General features: G+C 44.2%; 1 pseudogene; it reads right to left on the bottom strand.

Moving 5' to 3' along the window:
- Nucleotides 1-417: 417 nt before the first annotated feature.
- On the bottom strand, nucleotides 418-1,230 carry LOC133774442 (transmembrane protein 11, mitochondrial-like; annotated as a pseudogene).
- Between the last annotated feature and the right edge of the window lie 8,113 nt (nucleotides 1,231-9,343).

Here is a 9,343-nt window from a genome sequence, read left to right on the forward strand (position 1 = left end):
AATAGATAAATGTAAGAGCCATAAAGTAAAATCTAGTTAATTGCACAAATATAGGGCAGATGGCTGGTGCCACAGCTCAATAGGCTAATCCTCCGCCTGTGGTGCCGGCACACTGGGTTCTAGTCCAGGTCGGGGTGCCAGATTCTGTCCCAGTTGCCCCTCTTCCAGGCCAACTCTGCTGTGGCCCGGGAGTGTAGTGGAGGATGGCCCAAGTACTTGGGCCCTGCACCCACATGGGAGACCAGGAGAAGCACCTGGCTCCTGCCTTCGGATCAGTGCGGTGCGCTGGTTGCAGCACGCCAGCCGCAGCGGCCATTGGAGGGTGAACCAACAGAAAAAAGGAAGACCTTTCTCTCTGTCTTTCTCTCTCTCACTGTCCACTCTGTCTGTCAATATATATATATATATATATATATATTGAAATTGTCATCATTTTAATGGTCAGCAGCTTCTGGTTGGCTCTGGATGGTGCAGTTTAACAGCTCACGTGAAGCCCCCCCAAGCGCGCACCCCCGCCAGCGCCGCCACCGCACCCCACGCGGCCTCTGCCCTTCCCGGCCGCGGGAAGCCGCCTCTTAGTGTAACGAGCTGAAAACCCCTTGGCACACCCATGATCTATGAACCGCACATGTCGGCAGGCCACACTGCCGCGCGGGGCCGCAGTCATACGGCGCAGAGCTGGTAGACCTTCTTTACACAGTACACCAGGGCGGCCAGGGCCACCGTGTTGTGCAGTCTCTTCCTGTGCAGGTCGTCCTTGCGCACCAGCACCACGGGCGTGGACGAGGTGAGCGTGTGCAGCGGCAGGCGCGACAGTTTGTAGGCGTCGTACTCCACCTGGTACTTGCAGCACGGGTCGAACTGCCACGAGATGCCGTAGAGCGTGCAGCAGGCCAGGCTCAGCACGCCGGCAGGCAGAGAGATGTAGTGCGAGTAATCCAGCGGCAGTGCCCAGGGCGTGCAGAGGCACGCAGTGCCTGCCAGCATGGCCGTCTTGTGCAGGCAGTTGCCCACGGTGATCCAGCGCGCCGTCTCGTCGCCGATGCGCGTGGGCTCACTTGTACTGGGCCTCCAGGGCCTGCTCCAGCTCGTACTCAAACTGGTCCTGTGCGTTCTCCCCATTGTAGATCTCGTGCACGATGTAGCAGTCGGTGGCTGACAGGCTCACCCTCTCTCGGGCGCTGCCGCCGCTGCTGCCCGGCGGAGACGCCTCCTTCCCCAGGCGGCCATCTTGGAGACACTGGGCTCGCCGGCGCCGGCGCTGCGGCCTCTTTTTTTTTTTTTTTTTTTCCATGACAACACAATTTTATTTGAATGATATAATGACTTCATGTATGGTGTACAAGGCCACTATTGTCAGAAAAAAAGTGACTTAAATAGATAACATCTACAAATGTTCAACAGTAAAGGTAATGTTCCCAGGATAACTTATATATATTATATATAGGGCAGTCATTATGAAAGAAAAAAATCATTTCCCTCTAGAGAAGAAAATTATAGTTCCATCTTACACTTAAAGTTCAATTATCTGAAAATGAGTCTAAGTCTTTAATATACTATAGGAACAGTTTAGAGGGAAGAGTCTATGTTTTTAAAATGCTGTTTTCAGTAGATTTAATTTAAAAGTTGACCAGGTCTATTAGAGACATAAAAGTATGAAATGTTAACATAAAAATAAAATACATTTGAAGCAAATACATGTATTTGATTATTTTAGATTTATTTTTTATTTATTTGAAAGTTAGAGTTACACATAGAGAGAAGGAGAGGCAGAGAGAGAGAGAGAGAGTTCTTCCATCTGCTGGTTTGCTGGTTCACTCCCCAACTGGCGGCAACGGCCGGAGCTGCGCTGATCCAAAGCCAGGAGCCAGGAGCTTCTTCCCATGTGGGTGCAGGGGCCTAAGGACTTGGGCCATCTCCACTGCCTTCCCAGGCCATAGCAGAGAGGTGAATCAGAAGTGAAGCAGCCAGGACTCGAACCGGTGCCCATATGGGATGCCGGTTCTGCAGGTGGTGGCCCTGTTGGCAGTGCCATAGCGCTGGCCCCAAATACAATGTATTTGAATAGCACAGATTTCATAGGAAAAGATTCTCCGAAAAATAATTATGATGACAGCATTTAAATAACAATAATGTAACAGACAGAACACCTATTAAAGTCAAGATAAACTTGCATACTATGAAAATAGTGACCCAAAAAGATGCATAATAACATAAAGATGACAAAAACTGCAGCAGACCATTAACATGTGTATTTCTGTGTACTTCATGTAAATGGGGGAGAGGATATATTCCTCTCCAATATTTACAGGCACACAATTGAACAGCACAGTCAAATTAAATTATGCATCTCTGCACTTCTTCTTTCAATAAACAAACACAAACAGGATTCCCTTTCCTTTGAAACAAAAACATTTCAGATCCAGAACTGGCAACGGAAGAGCAGACAACATTCCAAGGTCGCCTCCAGCTCAGGGATGTTCTTGGCAGGAGCAATGGCGCTAACCTTCGTATGCTGAAGTCTTCGGTGCATGACACGCAAATGGTCCAGGGACTTCCGGGGGGAGTAGTCTGTTAGAATTTCACAGGCATTGTTTCCTCTTTCCTCTCAAGGACTGGTTTCACTTGACAAAGTTCTAATGAAAAGTTAAGGCTTGCCTGGTGAATTGATGTATCATACTTTCTACGTATAACATTTTAAGACAAAATGGACAAGGTGAGGTTTTTTGAACGTAGTGCCTGTTTTATATGCTACAGATAAACTTTTTGTGGATCAAAATATCACTGGAGAGAAGTCGTGGGGTTCTCCATGCAAGAATGAATTCAGGCGTGAGAAAGAGAACTGAGTAGCAATGTTTTACTGAGGACAAGGCATCCATCAGAATGGAAGGGACAGAGAGAGAGAGAGAGAGAGAGAGAGAGAGAGAGAGACCAGTCACTCAGACTGGGGGAAAGCAAGGTTACATGGTTAAATGGAGAGAATACACCTGGAAAGCCAGGCGGGTAGGGTGGCTCAGCAGAGAGCAGAGAGCTGAGCCTGTATTCTTTGTTTAGACTCCCAGTTTTTAAGGGAGTCCCCCCACCTTCTCCTCCAGGACAATGGGTTTATCAGACAGGGAGAGTCTTGCTGGCGCCAAGGGTGTCTGCTTTGGAGAAAGGATGTGAACTTTTATTGTTCAGTGTTAGTGGGCCAGGTAACCCATTTGGTGCTGAGGAGAGAGCTTTCTCATGGGGGAAGGGCTGGGACCACCTGGAAGGTTATCAAGCTGAAGTGTAGATGCTGGGCTGCTTCTGTAGATGCCAGTGTCCTCAGGCCCCTCTTACACACATGGGCTAATTTCTAACTTCTTACCTACCAAAAATAATGAAAATTTGAATAAAATGAGAATAATTGCTTTTTGAAACTCATATAAAATAGTGAATATAGTTTTCTTTATTAATAAAGTCTTCTTGTACCGTTATGTGCATTTAATAATAAAACATTTTAAAAAGTGACTATTACAGGTTTTTGTCTGTTTTACTACTGTCTGCCTCTTCACTATTTGTTTGCTTACAAGAAGATGGAATAATGAGCCTATACATTTCATGTAGGGAAACCTTAAGAGATGGAGACTTGATGCTATCGCCAGGCTTTTAATTTAATCACCACCCCATTCTGTCTACCTTCTCTCAGCAGGAAGCCATTTCCTCCTAAGCCTGCTTCCCAAGGTCATTTGAATTTTACTAATTTTTTTTCTCCTTACTGGTATCCCAGTGCAGAACTTCTGACCATGTATCAAGAAGGTGATTTTGAAATTTCTACACTTACAATGAACACACAAATTAAAATCAAAACATTGTTAGCATCTGAATTGTCTTCAATGTTACCCCCTGTCCAATTTTTTTGGAACATAGAAGAGTTCATTGTCTATCACATGGTATGATTATAGCTATATACTAAATAATAGCAGCTTATTCTATATTTATCATGTTGAGACTTGCTCATAACATCTAGTTCACCACTTTATGTTTAAATTGATAAAGATTTATGCCTGAGGTATAGATGATAATTGCAACTGTTGATTGTTTTTTGCAATTTTTTTTTCCTTGAATACTGTGAGAGTTCATATTTAATCACAAGAAGGTGCCGAACAATTAGTGGGTATGGTTGTGAAAGAAATAGAAATTTTTTTCTTGTGTACATTTTTAAATTTTTATGTATTTATTTGAGAGGCAGTGGTGCAGAGAAGAAGAGAGAAGGAAAAGCCAAAATAAGAGCTCCATTCTGCTGGTTTCCTCTCTAAATGCCCTCAACATCCCAGGCTGTGGCCAGAGCTAGGAGTTGGCAACCCAAGCAAACTGACCCACATGGGTGTCAGAGATCAGACTCTTACTGTTGTCGTTGACTCCTCCCAGAGTTTGCATTAACAGGAAGCTGGAATCAGCAGCACAGCCTGACATCAAAACCAGGCATTCTCATAGAGGATCCAGCTTTGTGGTATAGCTGGTAAAACTACCATCTGAGATGCCAGCATTCCATATGGGCACCAGTTGGTATCCTGGCTGCTCCGCTTCAGATCCAGCTCCCTCTAATGGCATGGGATAAGCAGCAGGAAATGGCCCGATTATTTAGGACCCTGCCACCTGCATGAAGGATCTGTATGAAGTTCCTGGCTCCTGGCTCCACTCTGGCTTAGCCCTGGCCATTGTGGCTCCTTGAGGAGTGAATCAGGGGATGGGAGATAGCTCTCTCTCTCTCTCTCTCTCTCTCTCTCTCTCTCTCTGTAACTTTGACTTTCAAATAAACAAAAGTAATCTTTAAAGAATTATTAAAAATAAATAAATAAATATTAGGCCAACACAAACACTGAAGAAAAAGTTTTTCATACAAAATTAAAGCCAGTCATGTAAGTGAGAATGATGCACTCACCGATTGTATTTCAAGCTTAACAACACTAATTTTTCAAATAATTCAGCATTATTACTGAGATTTACTGGTAGAATGGCAAAACTGCATAGACCCAATGCAAATCAAAATAACAGATAATCAGATGATAGATATATACGATTTCATGGCTTTAACAATAATGAAAAGGCAGAAAAGGAATCTATTGGATGACTAATATATTGCCATGCGAATTAAAAATATCATGTGAAAACTAGAAGCACTTTCCTATGGAATATGTCATCCCTTGTCAACTTATGACATATAAAAGTGCCACGTTGAATTCATGGCAAATACCCTTGAAGAGCTGGGTAAGCCATGTTACTTGAAGGAAAAATTGTGGTAAGTTCATTCAAATGTCTTTTTACATACCCTGAAAAACTGAATTTTTTTTTTTTTTTTGTATTTTAAAGCAAGATTTATTTAAGTCAGAGACTCCAACTGAAACAAAACCCAAAAGGGATAGTGGTAGTAGGGTTTTTAAGTACAATTCTGGGGAAGAAAAAAGTTTATCGCTTGACATTCAGTTACAAAGCAAGGACATAAGCCATCAAAAGACCTGATCTGTAATCGTTTTACCCTGTCTGGCTTGCTCATGATAAAACAAAAGGGCCATCAGGATAGGATGCCTAGTTTGTTTTACAGTAAACTGGGAGCTCAGAAGAAGGTATTGCCATTTCCTTGCTATTCTCATGATAAAATTGGAAATACCAAAGAGTGAGGCAGACACTTGTGATCTTGCTAAGGTGAATTTTGGAGAAGCAAGCATTTTGTACTTCCAGTTTCCAGGGAGACCAACCCATCAACCTGTCTGACTCTTCACATCCCCTCCCCCAGAAGTAACTTCTGTTAGGGGTAAGGAGCGATGGGTTGGTAACCACTCTGGCTTCTTCAACCTGCATAGGAGTAGAGTAGGGACACAGCAGTCAAGACAGGGTTCTAGCAGGAGGTGGCCGCTTGAGGGGGACGCAGTTCCAGCTTGCAGAAACTGCTTCCATCTGTGACTTCATATTTGTGGTTACCTAGAATTTCACTGTTGCAAGACTGGAGAAAACAAATCTAACAAGTAGATTAAACACATAGGGTCTAAAACAAAGGACAGATTCATTATTATAGGACCTAAGAAAGGTGCTGTCCAAATGACAAGGAAGTTTTCCCACTGAGAGGCAAATAGAAACTGATAGAAGGGACTTGATATAATCAGGCCTGGCCAGGTATGAGGCCCAGATCTATCTATCTCTTCACACGGTGTGCATCATAAGCGAGGTGTGAACCTCCTTAGGGAAGGTACCCTGTTGACTTCCATTACCTAGCCTGGGAGGAGAGCTGGCCTGAATAGAAGACAGGTGGCATCTCTAAAAGGAAATTTATAGTCTGCCTGCAATGTTACTGACCCTACTTGTCTGTCCCCTCAACAGCAGTGGTTACTTTGGAAGCTGCGCTGAGTGAAGGGCTTTGCCAGCCATGAGCCAACAGGGTCTGCGGCTCTGACCTGTCCTTCAACTCCAGGACAGTTCTGTTTCCAGTGACCCAGCTCTTGGCTGGCAGAGCTATATGGGCTCTACAGAAACTGACTTCTGCGTCTCTCTGAAGCCCTGGCTTTCCACATTAAAACCCAATGCCATTTGGGGTGGACTGACTGTTGGGTCTCCTTGATGTCAGATCACTGTATACGCTGTTAATAACTGGCCTGCCACCTATCCCTACATTTCTCCTGCTGCCTAGCTTGCTCCTTTTCCTTCTGGTTTCTGGTAAAGCGGACTGTGGAGACAGCCTTTAATGTACAAAGAGGGTGCTCAGAACCGAGCTGTTCAAACCACCGAGATAAAATCTGTGCCCCATGAGGTAGGTGTATGGTGCAGTGATTAACTCACCAATTGAGATGCCCGCATGTGAGTCTCAGCTCCACTTCCAATCATACCTTCCTCTTATGGCTTACCCTGGGAAGCAACAGGTGATGGCTAAAGTAGCTGGGTCCCTGCTCCTGTTTGGGAGACCTGGATTGTTTCTGACTTCTGGCTTTTGCCTGGTCCAGATCCATCTGTTGCAGGCGTTTTCAAAGCACATCAGGAGATGTACATCAGGGAACCTTTCTCTTTCTGAATGTCAGACACACACATACTCTCCTTCTTTCTTTATATCTCTCTGCCTTTCAAATAGAGTGACTATTAACAAATTTAAAATGTTAAAAATATGTACCTCATTAATTGTTGTTCCATTTTTAAATAGATAATTTCTTAAAGCCTAGAAAGATTTTATTTTATAACCAAACACACATTGAAGAAAGTATCAATAAAAGCGAGGTCATAGAAGGAATTGTAGAGACCTGCTAGAATAGATATAGAAGATGAGTGATGAGATTATGTTGGAACTTGGACTGAGGAAAATTGCTCTAATTCTACCTGGGTTAGCAAATCCACTAAACTTTCGTGTTCCATGACGAAATAGAAACTGACATTGTGCATATACAGAGCAAGAGACACTTGAAATTTAATAGAGCTATAGGGTGTAATCTTGAATTGACGAACTCAATGGCTTCTCTGCAATGAGCTACTAAACAATATTTCCAGAATTCCCAGTACTTTTCTTTACTTCCTCTATGTGACTATGTAATTGTATTTCTATTATCTTCAGAAAGTACATAGGGGCTGCCTTTGTGATATTTTTCCTTGATTACTGAGTATTTTAATAATCAAGTTATCACTTTGCTCTAGTATTCTAAACTTTGGTGCCTGATGGATGTTCTTTTTATCACTATTGCTGCATAAGCAAACATCCCCAAGTCAGTCCCATTTACTACTGATTGTAACAAATCACGCCAAAGCCTGGCAGCCTAAAATAACCCATTTACTTTTCTCATAATTTTGTGGTCCTGGGTATTCGGTTTTTATTAATGTGCGATCAGGTTGTGAGAAGCTTAGGCAATAAAACAGAAGCCATTTGCTATCACAGTTTTCTTGGGCCGGGAGCTGGGCATGGACTAGCTGGGATATCTTCTCAGGGTCACTCAGGTCAGCTGATATCCTCCAAGCCAGCTGGAAAAGTTTATCTCCGTTATGTTGCCACAGAGTCTAAGGAAATACAACTTGATCCTGGGAGTGATTCTCTCCTTAACCTTGTCCTGCATCTCATGGAATAATCTAGGGAGTACATCTTATATTCTATTCACAAGTCTTGCCTGCACTCAATGGGAGGCAAATAACCAGGATGTGTGCACTAGCTTATGGGAATTCTAATCAGGAACTAGAGAAAAATCTGTCCAAGCAGTTCTCATGCAGGTCTCTCGCATGTGCACCCTGATATCTCCTATGTCTGGATGAGAAGCATCCAGCAGGGAGCAGACCTGAGCCAAAGCCTCAGTAAGGAGCCAAGCCAGCAGGTGTTTGGAGGCAGAGTTCCTTGAAGAAGTCCACTCTATCTCTGGGCACCAGCCCTCACTGACACTCACATGCCTGAGAAATAGGTACTTGCTTATCCTTGTAGGTCATGGAAGGTTTGTGACTGTTTGTCATACAGACCAACGGTAGCTGTGGTTGACTGACACTTTTACAACTGTGAAACAGGATGTGTTATAAAAATATTGACAGTGAAGAAAAGTAGCAAGACTTCACCAGAAGTTCAGACAGCACTGAACACCCAGGATAACTCACTTTTACGGCATTATTGAGGGCGACTATCAGTTAGGAGCTTGGCTAGGGCTGTGATCAGAGGTGGTACATGGGCTCTCATAGTAAATTTCTTCTGGATCAACTATCCATGTAGTTCAGGGGAAACAGCATGGTCTCATCTGAACTGGCTTTGGAAATCTCATTATGGTATATTGCCTCCACATTATTATTTATACCAGGCTCAAATCCATGAAATAGGAGGGCAGAGGATCTCAAATGACGTGTTTCAGGTAACTTGCCAGTTTGCCATCGGACGCTAGAATATCAGGATAGGCAGTCAAGTCACAAATTTCTACAAGGTTCTGCATAAAACTGGGCAATGCCCACTTAGTAGAGCTCTTATAATAAGAAAACCTGGGCCGGCGCCGCGGCTCACTAGGCTAATCCTCCGCCTTGCAGCGCCGGCACACCGGGTTCTAGTCCCGGTCGGGGCACCGATCCTGTCCTGGTTGCCCCTCTTCCAGGCCAGCTCTCTGCTGTGGCCAGGGAGTGCAGTGGAGGATGGCCCAAGTGCTTGGGCCCTGCACCCCATGGGAGACCAGGAGAAGCACCTGGCTCCTGCCATCGGATCAGCGCGGTGCGCTGGCCGCAGCACACCTACCGCGGCGGCCATTGGAGGGTGAACCAATGGCAAAGGAAGACCTTTCTCTCTGTCTCTCTCTCACTGTCCACTCTGCCTGTCAAAAAAAAAAAAAAAAAGAAAAAAGAAAAAAGAAAACCTGGAGTTAAGTGGTTCACAACAGGCATCTGC

The sequence above is a fragment of the Lepus europaeus genome, chromosome 15 (genome assembly GCF_033115175.1).
Source record: "Lepus europaeus isolate LE1 chromosome 15, mLepTim1.pri, whole genome shotgun sequence".
In the NCBI taxonomy this organism is placed as follows: Eukaryota; Metazoa; Chordata; class Mammalia; order Lagomorpha; family Leporidae; genus Lepus; species Lepus europaeus.